The sequence below is a fragment of the Hyla sarda genome, chromosome 1 (assembly GCF_029499605.1).
Source record: "Hyla sarda isolate aHylSar1 chromosome 1, aHylSar1.hap1, whole genome shotgun sequence".
Taxonomy (NCBI): Eukaryota; Metazoa; Chordata; class Amphibia; order Anura; family Hylidae; genus Hyla; species Hyla sarda.
In genome coordinates, this window is record NC_079189.1 from 245,102,149 (window position 1) to 245,120,914 (window position 18,766).

Below are 18,766 nucleotides of genomic sequence, written 5' to 3' on the forward strand. Positions count from 1 at the left end.
GACCTACCCTGCATCTCATAATCAAAAAAGCGGCAGCTTGAACTCTGCCTGGAGATCCCGAAACAATTTGAGTACACCATTCATGTACAGCTGTTCAAATCTGCATATCCCTCTCCTATCCAAAAAGCCAGCATCAATGAAAGAGAAAATCAGGCAGACTAAGGTTGTGCCACAGAGGTGTAAATTTAGTTCATCCTGTTAAACAGAGCATAGTCTTGGCCCTTTCCCAGACTTTACATAGTAAGAGGATGCATACGACCATTATGTTGAGTAAACAGTTTATCCGTGGGGAGAATAAGAACACAGAAGAGACGCAGGTCAGCTCACCACTATGAAGAACAGACTCTGGAAATAGAATCCGGAGGCACTGTCATTGTTAAAAACTTTTCATATATTGTAGGACATTTCACAATATACACCTGTTAAAAATGTTTACATTTTCACCTGAAATTCAAGCTCAAAATAGCCACCACTAGGGGTCACCTGTCTTTTAGCCAGACAGACTAGTCTAGATTTTACAGCATACTGGATACCGGCCGTAAAGCATACCGGTATCCAGTATAGGCGATTTCTATTGTGTATGCAAAACTACAGATAAAGGATGTGTGGACATGCTGGGAGCTGTAGTTTTACAACAGCTAGAGTCAACACTGCTCTAACACAGTTATTTACAAACATTGCAGCTTCAGTTGTTAGTAAACTACAACTCCCAGCATGCTGAAATAGTCAAAGCTTTCTCGGACTCCTGAATGACAAAGAAGTTGATCAGACATTCAGGAGTCTGTGAAAGCTGAATGACACACATAGTGACAGCTATGCTGATTAGCATCCAGCTTTACTAGAAGAAGATAAAACAGATAGAACATGTATTCATAAAAATGCTGTACTTTTATCTAAAAAATCATTGCACTAATTTTATATAGATCTATTCTTATATTTATACATTTTATCCTGTTATGAATTCACCATAATGTCTTTTGATTACTGCAGGCAAGCTCCAAGTATCTTCCTCTGACCCATGACACAGCATAAAACCAGAGAGGAAAGGGTTACAGAGTAGAGAGTACTGATTGGCTGACTACCCAAGCTTGCTCCTGTGAGGGAGACAGACTGACACGCCCCCTCCAGCCTGCACAATGAAAAAGTAACTCACCAGTTTATATGCTTATATCTCTGGATATATAGGTCCGAGACACACAACAATTATATGCACATGATCAGGATTGGGTCCTGAGTAACATATCACTTTTTTTCTTTTTTTTGCACTATGACAGGTATGCTTTAAGTAAAGCCAACCTACTGGACACCTTAGCCCGCTGCAATGTCTCTAACCAAATCCAAGCATACAAGCTGTCTGAACAGATGCTGCATCCTCTGAAAGTACGCCATTGCAGTCCACTCTGGAGAATATACAGAATATACAACAATTAGGGCAACAGCACCATCTTTATCAGGTTAGCACGGCCAACAATCGGCAAAGGCAATATGCACCATATAGGTATCTTTTTTAAACTCTTATCTAGTAGAGGCAATAAATTAAAGAAGACAAAGTCATGAATATAAGGGGTTATCTTTATTCCCAAATATTTAAAACTAGTGAAAAGCTGTATACAAGACTCCATTATCTGAGGGATTAGAGGTAGTGGCTCCAGGGACATCAGGATCGATTTATCCCAATTAACCCGCAAGCCAGAAAAGTAGTCAAAGACAGAAATTAATCGGGTAAAAGGGACCAGGGATTGGCAGTATCACCCAGAAACAGTAACATATCGCCTGCATATAATGTGCTCTTTAATGCCACTTTAACCAAACCCCACAATACCCATAGACAACCTCACCAAGCAAGCCAAAGGTTTAACCCCTTAAGGACTCTTAAAGGGATACTCTGGCACTAAACATCTTCTCCCCTATGAAAAGGCTAGGGGATAAGATGTTAGATCACGGGGATCCTGCCGCTGGGGACCCCCACAATCTCTCGTGCAGCACCCCCATTTTCAGCTGCACAGAGCAAAGATTGTTCTGTGGCTGATTGCCGCCACGCCCCCTCCCGTAGACTTGCATTGAGTGGGTGGGGCGTGACGTCACGAGGGTGCAGAGCCGTGATGTTACGATACTCCATCGCCTGCTCCGCCCGTCATCCGCCCGTTGCTGCAGGAGAGATTGCGGGGGTCCCCATCGGCGGGATCCCCGCAATCAAACATCTTATGCCCTATCCTTTTGATAGGGGATAAGATGTTTAATGCAGGAGTACCCCTTTAAACCTTTTTCAATTTTTGTACTTTTGTTTTTTCCTCCTTACTTTTTTAATTTTGCACCTACAGGCCCATATGATGGCTTGTTTTTTGCGACACCAATTCTACTTTGTAATTACACCAGTCATTCTACCCAAAAATCTATGGCTAAACAAAAAAAAATATTTGTGGGACAAAACTGAAAAAAAACACGCCATTTTGTAAATTTTGGAGGCTTCCGTTTCTACACAGTGCATTTTTTTGTAAGAATGACACCTTTTCTTTATTCTGTAGATCCATACAATTAAAATGATACCCTACTTATATAGGTTTTATTTTGTTTTACTTTTGGAAAAAATTATAACTACATGGACGAAAATTTTAACGTTTAAAAATGTCTTCTTCTGACCGCTATAACTTTTTTTTATTTTTCCACATACAGGGATGTATGAGGGCTAATTTTTTAACCCATGATCTGAAGTTTTTATCGGTACCATTTTTGTTTTGATCTGACTTTTTGATCGCTTTTTATTCATTTTTTTATGGTATAAAAAGTGACCAATAATACGATATTTTTACGTGTACGCCATTGAACATGCGGTTTAATTAATGATAGATTTTTATAGTACGGACATTTACGCACGCGGCGATACCACATATGTGTATATTCTTTATTTACATAGTTTTGTTTTACACTTTTTTTTTTGCCCCCCCTTCCATAGTCCCCCCCATAGGGGACTATAACATGCAGTACATTGCTTGCAGGCACTGATCAATGCTATGCCATAGCATAGCACTGATCAGTGTTATCGGTGCTCCACTGATCCTGCCTGGATCTCACGGAGCAGTGAATCGATGATCGGACAACGAGGAGGCAGGTAGGGACCCTCCTCGTGTCCTAACAGCTGATCGCGACACCGCAGTTTCACCGAGGTGATCCAGATCAGCCTGGCTGAACTGCCGGGAATGCTTTTTTTTTTACTTTAGACACGGTGATCAACTTTGATAGCCGCATCTGAAGGGTTAATACCAGGCTATTAACACCGGCCCCCAGCTATGGGAATCAGCTGGGGGCCGGCCGGTATGACGCGGGCTCGAGTCGGGAGCCCACGTCATAACACCTTAACGGCACATGGATGAGTATAGATGTCCATGGTCATTAAGGTGTTAAGTTATATTTTGTATTCATTTTATACTATATATGTATTATATTTTAAGTATTTGGTACTAAGGATATATTGGTATCTGTCTTTTATTCTTTTGCTACATGTGTGCAGTGGATCAGCGCCCTCCTCTGGGGATTCACTGCATGCATCCTAGTAATCCCTTCATTTTATTCTGTTACTTAAGGGGTTTATTTTTACTTTTATAAGTGTGCTGATGTCTCCACCTTGTTATGCCTTGTTATGCATTGCATCTTGGTATTAAAGTCCATTTTTATCCTCCTCGCTGTGTCCTGCTCAGTCAGTGCTGTTTGAGCCAGTTACCTCCATTGAAGCCAACTTCTGTATTTTCATTTGTTATTTTAATGGACATTCTGTTAAAAAAAAGACATTGGCCATCTGTTATAATCCATTATTTTATCTGTTATGATACATTATTGTCCACTAATTTTAACCCATTTTTGACTTCCTGGTTGAGAGGCTTTACTGAGCATGCTCAGTAGCAATAATGGATCATAATGGAATATAAGAATTATGGGCAATAACTGATGTAATCTGTGAACATCCGTCACTCATAGACAATTTTGACGTCCGTTATTCCACCGTTATTTTTGACAGGACAAAAATTTGTGCATGCAACGTTATTTTGCCCCTCAAAAATAAAGGATGTTAGTCATAACAGGCTGTAAATGATGATGAAGGGTGGTCAAATTGAAATTAATGGGATTCTTTGATGGCCGTTTTAAGGACTTTGTGGACTTCAGATTGCATAAACTATCCTATACTATGCCATATCATATCATTGATCAGTGTTATTGGTGCTCGATTGCTTCAGCCTGCCATGGCTGACTGAGCACAGGAGCACCGATCTGACAGCGAGGCAGGTAAGGGACCTTCCGCTGCCCCCTACGTTGATAGGGACACCTTGGTGATCCCTATCAGCCTCACTGAGCAGCTGGAATTGTTTATTTTTAGAGGAAAAAGTGGAGTGAAACGAATGACCAACCCATGCTCTGTGTAGAAGGGAGATGGGATCATCCGTGAAATTGGTCTCTGTAAGACATAGAATGCTGGGGTGGAACTATCCCACTGAGTTAAAGGGGTTATCCAGCATAAGGTGATTTTAGTACATACCTGGCAGACAGTAATGGACATGCTTAGGAAGGATCTGCGCTTGTCTTAGGCTAAATGGCTATGCTGTGAGATTACCATAACACTGTGGCTAGCTTTCTGTGAACTTGTATTTCCTGTTTTCAGTTTTCTTGTTTGCTTACAAATCCAATGATACCATTTTCCTCCTTCCCACACATCAGCCACCCCACCCATTGAAACATAAATGAGCTGCAGACCTGTGGTCTTCAATCAGGATGCCTACAGGTGTTGCATTACTTGCAGATTGATCCCTCCAACCATTGAAGCAGACAGGCTCCCCGTCATCAGCTGACTAGTTAGTCAGGTCTCGACCGCATTGCAAGCTGGGAAAAATCTGAGACAGCAGTCATTTTGTATGCTGTTAAAAATAAATATTGGGGTGAAAAATCGCATGAGAATTGTGAGAAAACCGTCACACACAGGTACAGACACTATATTATGAATTACACTAACTTTACAGCCCCTGTAGCATAATCAAATAAAAAAAAAATCCTGGAATACCCCTTTAAACACAGCATAGCGTTTAAAGGAATCTCCAAGTCCACTAACATTCCACCAAAGCAAATTAAAGCACAACATATTGGAAAGTGATGAACATTAAGCAGCAAAAGCCAGGTATACATGCCTGCCAGTGATGGACGACAAAACATACAATAAACACTTTTTTCTATGACTCGATTCCCGAATAGGACTTATCGGTGGTTCTTAGAGGCTTATCATCAAACCCCTTTGAATCCTTGCAGCAAGTTAATTGGAGATTTCTAGTCTTGAAAATTATGTTCCTTCTGGAAGTTACTTTGGTAAAAAGAGTGGGCGAGCAACAAGCTTTTTCTGCATTCGAACCTTATAGCAACTGCAAGTTCAGGCTCTTCTAAAATTGCCCTACTTTTACACCCAAAGTTCCTTCCTTCAAGAAAATTAATCCTCTAATTTCTTTACTGATACTTGCTCCAAATCCTTTCTCGCCTGAAGAAAGGGCACAATGTTCCCTTGATATAGCAAAATGTCTCAAGGTCTATGTGGATAGGACCATGGAGTTGAAAATCCATGGAGATGAAAATCTTCCTATCCTTTTTGCTGGAGATCACAAAGTTTTTAAAGCCTCCAGGCCTACTCTAACAAATTGGATTAGGTAGGCAATAAGAGGATCTTTCCTTGCTCAAGATTTGGATACTTCTGCCTTTGTCAAAGCCTATTCAACCAGGGCAGTCCGCACTTACTATGCGGAAAGATGATTTGTACCAAGGAACCGAATCTCCAATGCTGACTCTTGGAGCTTTACTTTTATTTCCCTCTATAGTTTGGATGTCAGAGTTCCACAGTACTCAGCCTGTGGGCAAACAGTTTTAAGTTTGACCCTGCATAAGAACCCCCCCCCCCCCCCCCATGTAGGGTTTCTGCTTGCTAAATACCATCTGTGCTGCTGGTAGACATAAGGGAATTGTTGATTTCCCTTATAATAGCTTGTTTTCCCTTTGTCCTAAAAGCACACAAATTTCCCTCCCAGTTCTCTTGTACATACTTGTTAGTACACACTGGACTGGGGGTGGCCTCCCTGTTTATAGGGGCCTGTTAATTCGTATTAAAAGTTAAGTACTTGTTGACTTTGTTTTTCAAAAAATTTCCACCGGTCTTACCAGTTTAAGGAGAGTAGATTAACCCCATCTGAGCTGCTGTTGTTATGCCCAGTGCTCCAGTTGCACACACTGGCCGTGAGCACATGGCCCTGCTTATCTCTGCTGCCGGTGGGGCTGGGATTCACATCGCGGGACACGCCCGAATGCGAATCCCAGCCCATCACTCACCCCCTGCCCCTCCTGTCTCTTCCTCTGCCTCTGTGCTCTGGCGCTCGTGTCACCATCCCCTAGGGCAGACGCGCTCGAGCTCTGAGATTTAAAGGGCCAGTGCACCCATTAATTAAATAATCACCTGTGGCTCCGTTAATAGATTCCTCCTCCTTTCACACTTCCCTGCCAGATCTTTGTTGCCCTAGTGCCTGAGAGAAAGTGTTCCTGTGTATTGCCTTGCCATGTATCATACCCTTTGCTCCGTGACCTGACCTTGCTCCTTTGCCGCCTGCCTACTAACCACTTGCTACATTCCTGACTACGCTACTGTGCCGTCTGTCCTGACCTTCTGCTATCCTGACCATGAGTTGCCGTATCCTATCTCAGCCGTCTGTGTGGTCGAGCTGTGCCAAGGGTAGCGACCTGGGTGCCGCCTGCCGCAGCAAGTCTATCCCGCTTTGCGGCGGGCTCTGGTGAAAACCAGCGGCACCTTAGAATCTGCACCCTGGTACAGTCCATGTCATCTGCCTCACAGGTCCAGCGGATCCACTTCCACCAGTGTTCCTGTCTACTGAAACGTGAGTGTTACAGCTATCAGGACTAAGGGAAAGAATATTAATATTAGTTAATGCACACAAGTTGTGTCACATTTGACATTCACTACAAATGTAACTTCAATGCAGATGTAAATGTAGCCTTATAGCTATAAATGAGTTACGGTTCAGCATGTTTATAGGATATAAATTAAGATTATGTAGAGAAATGAATCCAGGCACTCACTGTTTCTTTTTCAATGCTGAACTGTGTTTATTAAACACAAGACGCATTTGGGTTATGCAGCCTTTCTCAATTCCATACAAAAATAAAGCAAAATCAAACAAAATCAAACAAATATATATCTATATATATATATATATATATATATGTGTGTCTATATATATATATATATATATATATATATACACACACACACACACGTAATTTCCGTTTGTTAATTGGTACATCAGCTGACATTCAGTCCTGATTGACACTTGCTGTAATCATGGTAACAAGAATAAACAAAAACAAACCAAAAAACTGCAGCTTGGGAGATCCAAAACATAAACAATAACAAAAGCCATGTATCGGAATGTTATGTATCTGAAAAGAAGAGCATGATATACAGTAGCAAATCTGTAAGCATAATGTAACCTTAGATGATAGAAATAGAAAAAGGACGAGATCAATTACAGAGCTCATGAATGAAGTAGGAAGAACTTGTAAACATGAACTTGCGAAAATAGCCTCTATAGAGACCCCGTGGCTCTAGTGTATCCAGTAAGCCTCTCTTTTCCTAAAAAATTTCTTTAAATTGCCCCCTCTCCTAGGTAAGTGTACCTGTTCAATTACTTGGAATCTCATTTGTGATACCGAATGATGGTGTGCATGGCAATGATGAGGGATAGGAAAGAACAGGTTTTCACATCTAATTGTGGACTCATGGCAATTGATGCGGTCTCCTATATGCTGACTAGTCTCGCTAACGTATAAAGGGCATTTAATAAGGTAGATGACATTCCTACTTTTACAAGTGAAAAAAACGTTTATTGGTATGGGTTGCCCCTTGTGTGGATGAGAGATCATGTTACCTTTAAAGTGGTACTTCTGTGGAAAACTTTTTTTTTTTTTTTTTTTTTTAAATCAACTGGTGCCAGAAAGTTAAACAGATTTGTAAATTACTTCTATTAAAAAATCTTAATCCTTCCAGTACTTTTTAGGGGCTATAAACTACAGAGGAAATGCTTTACTTTTTAGATTTCTCTGATGTCATGACCACAGTGCTCTCTGCTGACCTCTGCTGTCCATTTTAGGAACTGTCCAGAGCAGGAGAAAATCCCCATAGCAAACATATGCTGCTCTGGACAGTTCCTAAAATTGACAGCAGAGGTTAGCAGAGAGCACTGTGGTCATGACATCAGAGAAATCTAAAATGTAAAGCATTTCCTCTGTAGTATATAGCCCCTAAAAAGTACTGGAAGGATTAAGATTTTTTAATAGAAGTAATTTACAAATCTGTTTAACTTTCTGGCACCAGTTGATTTAAAAAAAAAGTTTTCCATGGGAGTACCCCTTTAATTATATTGCTGCACTGTGCACACTGCAAGCAAGGGAAGGTTCCCTGTTTCCTTGTCATTAAGAATTGTTGTTTTGTCATTTTCAGGTTAGTGCCCACATCAGCTCTTATTAACCTATCCCTAAGGTTTGGGGGGGGGGGGGACGCTTGTTATAAATCTATGGGGCTTCTCTGAATTCCTCTATGGTAGGGAATGACTTAGTTAATATGGGCCAGTGTTCTTTAACTAGTATAACTTTAAAGGAGAACTCCAGACCATAAAAATTGTCCCCCATAGTGCCGGCAGTAAAAAAAATGAAGATGTACATACCTTCCTCCGCATCCGGTAACCGGCTCCGGTCTCCGCCGCAATCCTCTTCCTTGTTGCCGGTGGTCGGATGAATCAGCCAATCACCAGCCGCAGCACAGTCCGACTCGGCCGTTGATAGGCTGAGCGGCAGTGTGATGTTTTCTGCCCCGGCCGCAGGTGACGGTGTAGTGAAGAATTTTGTGTCCTGAAGCGTTTTCACACTGCCGCTCAGCCTATCGACGGCCGAGTCGGACTGCGCTGTGGCTGGTGATTGGCTGATTCATCCGACCACCGGCAACCAGGAAGTGGATTGCAGCGGAGACCAGAGCCGGTTACCGGAGGCCCCGGGGGAGCGGAGGAAGGTATTTTTTTTTACTGCCGGCACTATGGGGGACAATATTCATGGTCTGGAGTTCTCCTTTAACTTGTGTTGTGAAGGATGGTACGTTCTCACAAATAGTATGCGTTTGCCTGGTTCTGTATGTAGTCTGTTCTCCTGTCTGGCTTCTCTCAAAATCTTATCAGGGTAACCACTATCAATGAATTTATTTTCTAATTCCTTTAGTCTCAACTCTCTGGTAGCACTGTCAGTGACAATCCTTTCGATTTTCTTATTTTGTGAGTGAGGGATCGCTTTTTTGACTGCAGGCGGGTGCGCACTCGTAAAATGAAGCAGATTATTATGATCAAGATCATGTTTACAAGTATTTCTTCCTACTTCCTTCATGAGCTCCGTAATTGATCTCGTTCTTTTTCTAACTATCATCTATGGTTACATTATGCTTACAGATTTGCTACTGTATATCATGCTCTTCCTTTCAGATACATAACATTCCGATACATGTGAACTAAATGGCTTGGAGACTGTCCGGATCTACTCGCAAGGAAAAAGCACATGGCTATTGTTATTGTTTATGTTTTGGTTGTCCCACGCTGGAGTATGTTGCTTTGTTTTTGTTAATTCTTGTTACCATGATTACAGCAAGTTTAAATCAGGAATGAATGTCAGCTGATGTACCAATTAACAAACGGAAATTACATATATGTGTGTGTTTGATTTTGCTTTATTTTGTATGCAAATGAGACTATAGTATAAATTTTTGGAAACAAAGGGGGAGATTTATCAAAACCTGTCCAAGGAAAAAGTTGCCCAGTTGCCCATAGCAACCAATCAGATCGCTTCTTTCATTTTGAAGGGGCCTTGTTAAAAATAAAAGAAGCGATCTGATTGGTTGCTATGGGCAACTGGGCAACTTTTCCTCTGGACAGGTTTTGATAAATCTCCCCCATAGTCCCCAGTGTCATATATTACCATGCATAGAATAACCAAAGAAATAACACTGAGACAAAAGATAAAGTACAAAAGGTGTATAAGCTTTATTCTTAGTGATGATAAAATCAAGTAAAATGGAACAACAGCAGACAGACTACTATGGCAACTGGAGGGGGGCCAGGTAAAAAATGGGACTGCAATATATAAGAGAAGATGGGTTTACCATAGAAACCTCAAATCTGTTGTATACATACTGAAAGGAGTATAGCTGTACAAATATTAGCTGTACAAACTTAAGCCTATACATGTGAACGTATTCACACAGAAGATAATACAAAAATATAATTGATCAAAATATTGCACACTGCCCTAAAGAGATGTAACCACATAAAAAAATCATATATGCAGTTATGGTAGTGGGAGGTATGGGAGGAGCGAGACCACGGCCCCAGGAACCGGGATACAAATGCTGATGAAAAAAGACACAACCAACCCCTTAGTCCTGGAAAAACGGCTCAAAAGGCTCCAAAACCCCGTTCACCCATCATAAGTGCAACTTGTGGACATCTTACCCTCGTCCAGAACGCCAACCCCAACAACGTTGTTTCGCAACAAGCTTCCTCAGGGAATATATGGTTAGACTGGTATAGACATTATTTATATACATATGCAGCCAATGGACACAGACAAAACATAAAAACACACCTGAAGTGAAGTTCGCCACTAATGCGGCATCCGGACGTCATTACACTAGCTCCTTCGCATGCCCGACGTGACGATAATGCAGTGCGTCCACTGCGTCATCGCATAGGGATCGCAGTTCCTAAGTGGAGGAGAGCTACAAAACTCTCGCGTGACCTAACGGGGGATCGCACGCATGCGCATCATACCCAAAGGTCTCGCGGTGGCCATATTGGAAGCTGGAAACCCAGTATTTGATCATTTCATGAACCAAAGGTGAGTAGTGACACAAAAACGTGAAAAATAGTGCAAAAGTGCCAAAAGCATGCAGGTGAACGTGAACAACACACAGTGCCATGCAGAGAGATTTATGCAACAGAAAATAAGAAAAATATAAATGATAATATATAAATTGTGTAAGTTGTATGTCAATGGTGATACGCATAGGTGATACTTATAATCACTTGCAAGTATAACTCAAGTGTAAAGTGAAAAAATATATAATATATGTGATGTGTGATGAATATATACAGGCAATATAAAAACTATATATATAATAAAAACACTGATAGGCTGAGCAGCGAAACAGATGTTTATAAAGTGCAATAAATATAGATGTGGACAGTCATTCCTTTCTTGCTGTCCACATAGTCTCCAGAACAATTCTTCATCATATATGGTCAATCCAGGTGCCCTGAAAGATAAGATAGGTCATAGAAAAGAAAAGAGAGAACGAAAAAAAGAGTAGAGAAGGGGAGAGGGGAAAGAAAAACACAAAGAAAAAGGAAGAGAGAAAAGGCTGCATATGTATATAAATAATGTCTATACCAGTCTAACCATATATTCCCTGAGGAAGCTTGTTGCGAAACGTTGTTGGGGTTGGCGCTCTGGACGAGCGTAAGATGTCCACAATATGCACTTATGATGGGTGATGGGGGTTTTGGAGCCTTGTGAGCCATTTTTCCAGGACTAAGGGGTTGGCTGTGTCTTTTTTCATCAGCATTTGTATCCCGGTTCCTGGGGCCGTGGTCTCGCTCGTCCCATACCTCCCACTACCATAACTACATATATGATTTTTTATGTGGTTACATCTCTTTAGGGCAGTGTGCAATATTTTGATCAATTATATTTTTGTATTATCTTCTGTGTGTATACGTTCACATGTATAGGCTTAAGTTGCTAGTATATATTTGTACAGCTATACTCCTTTCAGTATGTATACAACAGATTTGAGGTTTCTATGGTAATCCCATCTTCTCTTATATATTGCAGTCCCATTTTTTACCTGGCCCCCCTCCAGTTGCCATAGTAGTCTGTCTGCTGTTGTTCCATTTTACTTGATTTTATCATCACTAAGAATAAAGCTTATACACCTTTTGTACTTTATCTTTTGCCTCAGTGTTATTTCTTTGGTTATTCTATGCAATTGAGAAAGGCTGCATAGCCAAAACACATCTTGTGCTTAATAAACACAGTTCAGCATTGAAAAAGAAACAGTGAGTGCCGGGATTCATTTCTCTACACTTGGATTTACCATCCTCGTACACCACGGACTGTGTGCAATAAACTCCTTTCCTTTCTCTCACTGCTCTCCCCCCCCCCCCCCCATCGTATTGTTAACTTACTGATATAATAATAACGCAAGACAACCGTTAACTGTTAAGTGGACGTGGGGGTCGGCCACAGCTTTATTTAGTTAAAACACACTTAACCACAACTCTTCCAACCTCCCATGAGGTTGCCCAACCAGGGGAAGCCCACAGCCAGCCGCCGGGCTCAGCCGACGGGCCTGAAAGCCTTCCACCTCCGCTTCTCCATGTATTTAACTTGTTTTACCGCCCGCTGTGACTAAACAGAAAGAAAGTAAACCAACCTCCCAAAACGGAGTACCAGGAAAACAAATAAGGTACATAAAAAGTTCAATATATTTTTTTTAGATATTGCTTAAACTTTTATACATTTTATATATTTATTTATTTTTAATTATGATTACTATTATTATTTATTTATTTTTAAATAGGGGGTTACAAAAAGGAAAAAACAAAGGAAAAACATAAAACACCACAAAAAAGGGGCGGGAAGCTGTCTCCGCTGGTTAGAGAAAATTGAACTAGGGGGGGGGGGAGGGACCTCCCCTTATGATGAGGAGGGTGCCAACCCAGCCCCCAGAGGCCCATGTGACTCCCTACTCCTCCCATATCTGCTCCCATCCACAAGAGGGGTGAGGGGGGGAGGAATATTAACCCCTAATTAACCCCACTCCATGCCACACAGTCCGTGGCTCCTATCCCTAGTCGGACCGGCGCCACCCACTACACTTGAGTGCCGCCCTCCATCTTTTTGAACTTTAAATTAAGATTATGGCTGTATAGGGCTTTTTTTTGGTACAACTCTCTCATTAGATAATATAAGAGTTTAAATATAAAGTATCAGAGTTGAAAAAGATACGCAGGGGGGCATGGCCAGCTTGAGCTCCTACTCTGGAGAGCTTTCCCACTCTGACGTATCCCCCTCTGCCATGTTAGGTCGCTGCAAACAACATATTCCCATTTAGCTTTCAGAAAACCATTGAGGGTTGGGATCCATGCTGGTGACAAGCCTTGCTATCTGCAGTCTGTGGCACTAGTGGTCTTTTCAAGCAGAAGTGCCTGGCTGCTCCATGCCCTTTGGCAGTTGCAGCCGACTGGAAGTACTCAAGACATCCGAGGACCACAGAAGTGCAGCCATCATCCTTTTTGTTCTCACAGGCTGACCAATCTGTGTGGCACACATCTACTGCACAATTTAGGGCACAATGTGCAGAGGCTCACTGCCAGCACAGGCTCCTAGCATTCAGCTTCTCCTTGAACTTGCCACTGACCCTGGATTTGTTCCTGCAGTCATGCTTGCTGTAGAGCAGTGTTTTTCAACCACTGTGCCACGGCACACTAGTGTGCCGTGACATAGTGTAAGGTGTGCCGTGGGAAAAACACCCGCCGGGTGTTTTTGCCACGGGACATCTCTGTGTCCCGAAAGTTGCTTTCGGGACACAGGGATGCCTCTAAGTTCCTGCGGCCCCGCGTTTACTTTAAAAACGCGGGGACCGCCGGGAGGTAGCACACGCAGGGACTTCACTGATGTCCCATGCGTGCGCCCATAGCAACAATCGCAGAGGACCGGAGCAGCGAGGAAGACGCGCATTTCAACTTGGTAAGTGTTACCAGCGGCGCGTCTCCTTTGGTGTTCCGAGCACCGCTCCTCCGGTCCCGGGACCTACTTCTATAGCCGGACCGGAGGAGTGGTGCTCGGAACACCGAAGTGGGGCAGTACACAGGCATACAGCCTTCAGTAATACACTGTATGGCTGAAGGCTGTATGTCTGTGGGGGAACTGCACCTAATGTGGGGGGACTATACTGGGCCTAATGTGGGGGGGGGGGGACTATACTGGGCCTAATGTGGGGGGGACTATACTGGGCCTAATGTGGGGGGGCTATACTGGGCCTAATGTGGGGGGACTATACTGGGCCTAATGTGGGGGGACTATACTGGGCCTAATGTGGGGGGACTATGCGGGGCCTAATGTGGGGGGACTATGCGGGGCCTAATGTGGGGGGGCTATGCGGGGCCTAATGTGGGGGGACTATGCGGGGGCCTAATGTGGGGGGACTATGCGGGGGCCTAATGTGGGGGGACTATGCGGGGGCCTAATGTGGGGGGACTATGCGGGGCCTAATGTGGGGGGACTATGCGGGGCCTAATGTGGGGGGACTATACTGCCAACCTAATGTGGGGAGACTATACTGCCAACCTAATGTGGGGAGACTATACTGCCAACCTAATGTGGGGAGACTATACTGCCAACCTAATGTGGGGGGACTATACTGCCAACCTAATGTGGGGGGACTATACTGCCAACCTAATGTGGGGGGGACTATACTGCCAACCTAATGTGGGGGGGACTATACTGCCAACCTAATGTGGGGAGACTATACTGCCAACCTAATGTGGGGAGACTATACTGCCAACCTAATGTGGGGAGACTATACTGCCAACCTAATGTGGGGGGACTATACTGCCAACCTAATGTGGGGGGACTATACTGCCAACCTAATGTGGGGGGGACTATACTGCCAACCTAATGTGGGGGGGACTATACTGCCAACCTAATGTGGGGGGACTATACTGCCAACCTAATGTGGGAGAACTGCAACCTAATGTGGGGGAAAATAAGATATATGCAAGATAAGATATATGCAGTGTGCATAGGAATTTGTTCATATATATATATATATATATATATATTTTTTTTTTTTAACTATAGTCTGGTCCTCCAAGGAGACAAGTGCAGTAAGTACTGAGTGACAGTGAGACAGATAAATAGATATAGTGCAGTGCGTTTTTTCCCTTTTTGTTTTTTTGCTCGTCAACCTCGGTAGCGGTGCCCCGCTAAAAAAAAAATTCCGAGGTGTACCCCGACCCGAAAAAGGTTGGGGAACACTGCTGTAGAGCAAGGACTATCTGCAGCTCATCTAGTGGTAAGCTTAGGCTGCACCTCTGGCTTGTACTTCCTTGTTAAAACACATGAGCTTTGTGGGGACCCTGTATTAGTATTTACCCCATTTACAGTGTTTTCTGACCATAAAGGGACTGAAAATTCTTACATACTTCTACTGTAAACCCAGGATTTTATTACCTATGGTTCATCTGTTTGGCTATTGTTCTCGAGGGCCTTACATCATACTATTGTCATCAGTATTATTGCTACACCTGTATAAAGCCCTACATTTTGCCACATACCACCATCTAGTGGACAAATTGTATGTTGTGCAATGTTTAAAGCATAAAGGAGAAAAGTAAGCATAGTGACTTATGCCAATCCCGTCCCTCATTGCCACTTCCTGGTTTTCAGTTGCATGGCATTAAATTCTTTTTACAACGGCCTGCTGTTCACTTCATGCACGGAGATGCTTTAACACATCAAACATGACTGAATTCTAAATGCAGATGGCAGTTCTCAACACCTCATCAGCTCATGGCAAAATGTGTTAAGCACTCTACAGCCTTTCAAGCTTCCTCCTCTTTGGCTCTGGAGCCTATTGATCAAGTTTTTGAACCTCATACATCTGCACATACCCTTCCTGCAGTGCCGCCTTCTTCATTGGCACCTCTGTGGGCTCACTGACATACCCAGCTTGCCTGGTGCTTGTGCTTCCCTTGTTAGTGACCCACCTGTGTAACTCGCAGACAGCCTCCAGTCACACTACATTACCTGGTGAGCCAGGACAGACCGCTTCCTTTCCAGACTTCTTACCAGACAATCCAGAATTTTCTTACGCCCAGGCGGTGAGTCTTACTTTACCTTCAGCCACTTGGCCCTCCCCACCTTTCAGTTATCCTTCTTGTCCACACTTGCATGTCCTGCCCTCTTTTTTCGAGGATTTGGAACAAGATTTTTTGAGCAGGAGGTGGTGTTGATGTTTAAAGGTCTCAAATCTGGTATAAATCTGGCAGTTTTACTCCCAAGTTTTAAAGTTCTCTGGGACCACCCAACACCCCTCCCCCCCACCCCCAAGGCCTTTAATGCCATTTCGATTGCCGCTTCCTTTCCTCTCCTCCCCAATATCTACAGGCCCACATCACAGTTATAACTAAACTAGGGAAAGACACATCCTAGTGTGGGAACTACCACTCCATTTTTAAATGTGGATGTGAAGATTTATGCTGAGGTGTAGACCCTGCGGTTCAGCACTGTTATTCCTGCTTTGATCCACTAGAAAAAAAGACGGTCCTGTCCCTAGTTGAGAGGGTAGATACAACAGAGTAGAATCACAGAAAAGAGTGATCAAGTCTATCGAAAATTAGGCTATTTAAAACATAACTTTTAATTTCAAGCCCATAAAACAAGTGGTACCACAAAAACATAAGTACATTCGCTCACCAAAGATAAAACTAACCTATCGGCGGATGGACAACATTATTTTTCTAGGTATGTCTGATAAAGCATATAGCACAGATCGTAACTATCCACCTAGAAAAAAATTATTTTTGACTTTCAGTCTGTTGGATGATACAACAAACTACCAAAACAGTTATGAGATAGAAAAGTATACACAGTATGTATCTAACAAGCCCCAACCCCCGATGACACAGGGAGGGTACCAGGAGGGACAACTGGAGGAGCGGGGGACCGGGAGCCTGTCACTCCCTATACTAGTCCTACTCTCAAGCCCTATCCCTAGGCGGAATTATCGCCCAAATAAGGACGGTCCTGGACCGGAACCGCCTAATATAGGCTGTCCTCACCCTAGCAATAACTAACTGACTAGATTTGTGTCTGTGTAGCTACCTGGGCAAATCCCTATAACTTAAATGTAGGTAATAAAGATGTCACATACTACACATTGCCAGTGTCTATCGAGTATATTATTAGTTTAGTACACGGCAACTATAGAAGCTAGTAGAAGATGTCCCTATTAAATAAGACATACAGCCTACTTAGATGTATACATAAGTGTGTGGTATGTAATTTAAACATACAGTGGCAATTAATAAAAAGAGCTGACAAATGGTCACGGAAGCTCTTATAAGGATACAACCTGTGTACAATTTAATACAGATATTTGACTCCTATATTTATATATACCAGATGTCTGCCACATATGGTGACACTAATAACAAAATTAATATGGAAAATACAGATAGAATGTATGCAGCAACATTTGTTAGTAGTTCCATATATTGCATAAGGCCACAGTCGCAAGATAGATATCAATGCATGCAACACTGTTTATAGCCACAACACTATTTATAGCAACACAGAATACAGCCACAATAGCAAGGTAAATGTTAGTGCAGACAAGACACAAAGCAGGCAGGATAGCAATGCAAGCAAATAGAAACTACATATATAGAAATACTGCATCTATGATAATACTATATATACTGTATCTATGATGATACTTAAAATATATCCCCTCAAATGAAGGGTGCCAACAAATCCACTGTTTGCAATAAAATCTGTAGCTATTCAGATACAAAAAGTGTATACTTATACTGATAGATATGCGTTGGTATGACTCTCAACGCGTTTCTCCCATCAGAGTTCATCAGGAGAGAGATAAGATGTTAGGTACCCTCCCTGTGTCATCGTGGGTTAGGGCTTGTTAGATACATGCTGTATATACTTTTCTATCTCATAACTGTTTTGGTAGTTTGTAGTATCATCCAACAGACTGAAAGGAAAAAAAAAACATTTTGTAGGTGGATAGTTACGATCTGTGTTATATGCTTTATCAGACATACCAAGAAAAATAATGTTGTCTATTCGCTGATAGGTTCCTTTTATCTTTGGTGAGCGGATTTACTTATGTTTTTGTGGTACCCCTTGTTTTATGGGCTTGAAATGAAAAGTTATGTTTTAAATAATCTAATTTTCTGTGATTGATGGCTAGAGACAACAGAATCAGATCTCTTCTTGATGCTCAGGGATCCCCAATGTCTCCTTACAGTTAATGCAGAGAAAGCCTTTAACAGGGTGTGCTGGGCGTTCCTGGAGGTGACTTTGTGAAGATTGGACTGGGTCCTCTTATGCAGAGTTGGATCATGGCACTTTAAAATAAGCCCAAGGTATAATTCAGCATTAGTGGTACTCAGTCTGCTCCCTTTCCTATCCAAAATTGGATTAGAATGTCCCATTCCCCGTACCTCTACATTCTAGTTATGGTGTCCCTTGTCAATGCTCTTTAACAGAATGCCTTAATACAAGGGCTCACCAAAGGTCAAACTGATCATTAACTCTTGCATTTTGCTCATGACCTCTTGGCTTATGTTACTTCCCCAATTTAAAGTTTAATGTACAAATATCTGAGATACTAAACATATCCCTGGGGGACTCAGAAGCAAATCGTCTACAATCAGTCCTTCAGTTACACTGCAGGAAGGATTCCATTAATTATCTAGGGATCCAGTTGCAGACAGACCCTCATGGAGCATTCATTCTTAATTATAAACCAGCCTTGTAGAAATGGGCTTAGCTCCTGCATTCATGGTTTCACAGGGTCAACATTTTAATAATGAACACCCACCCCAAATTTCTC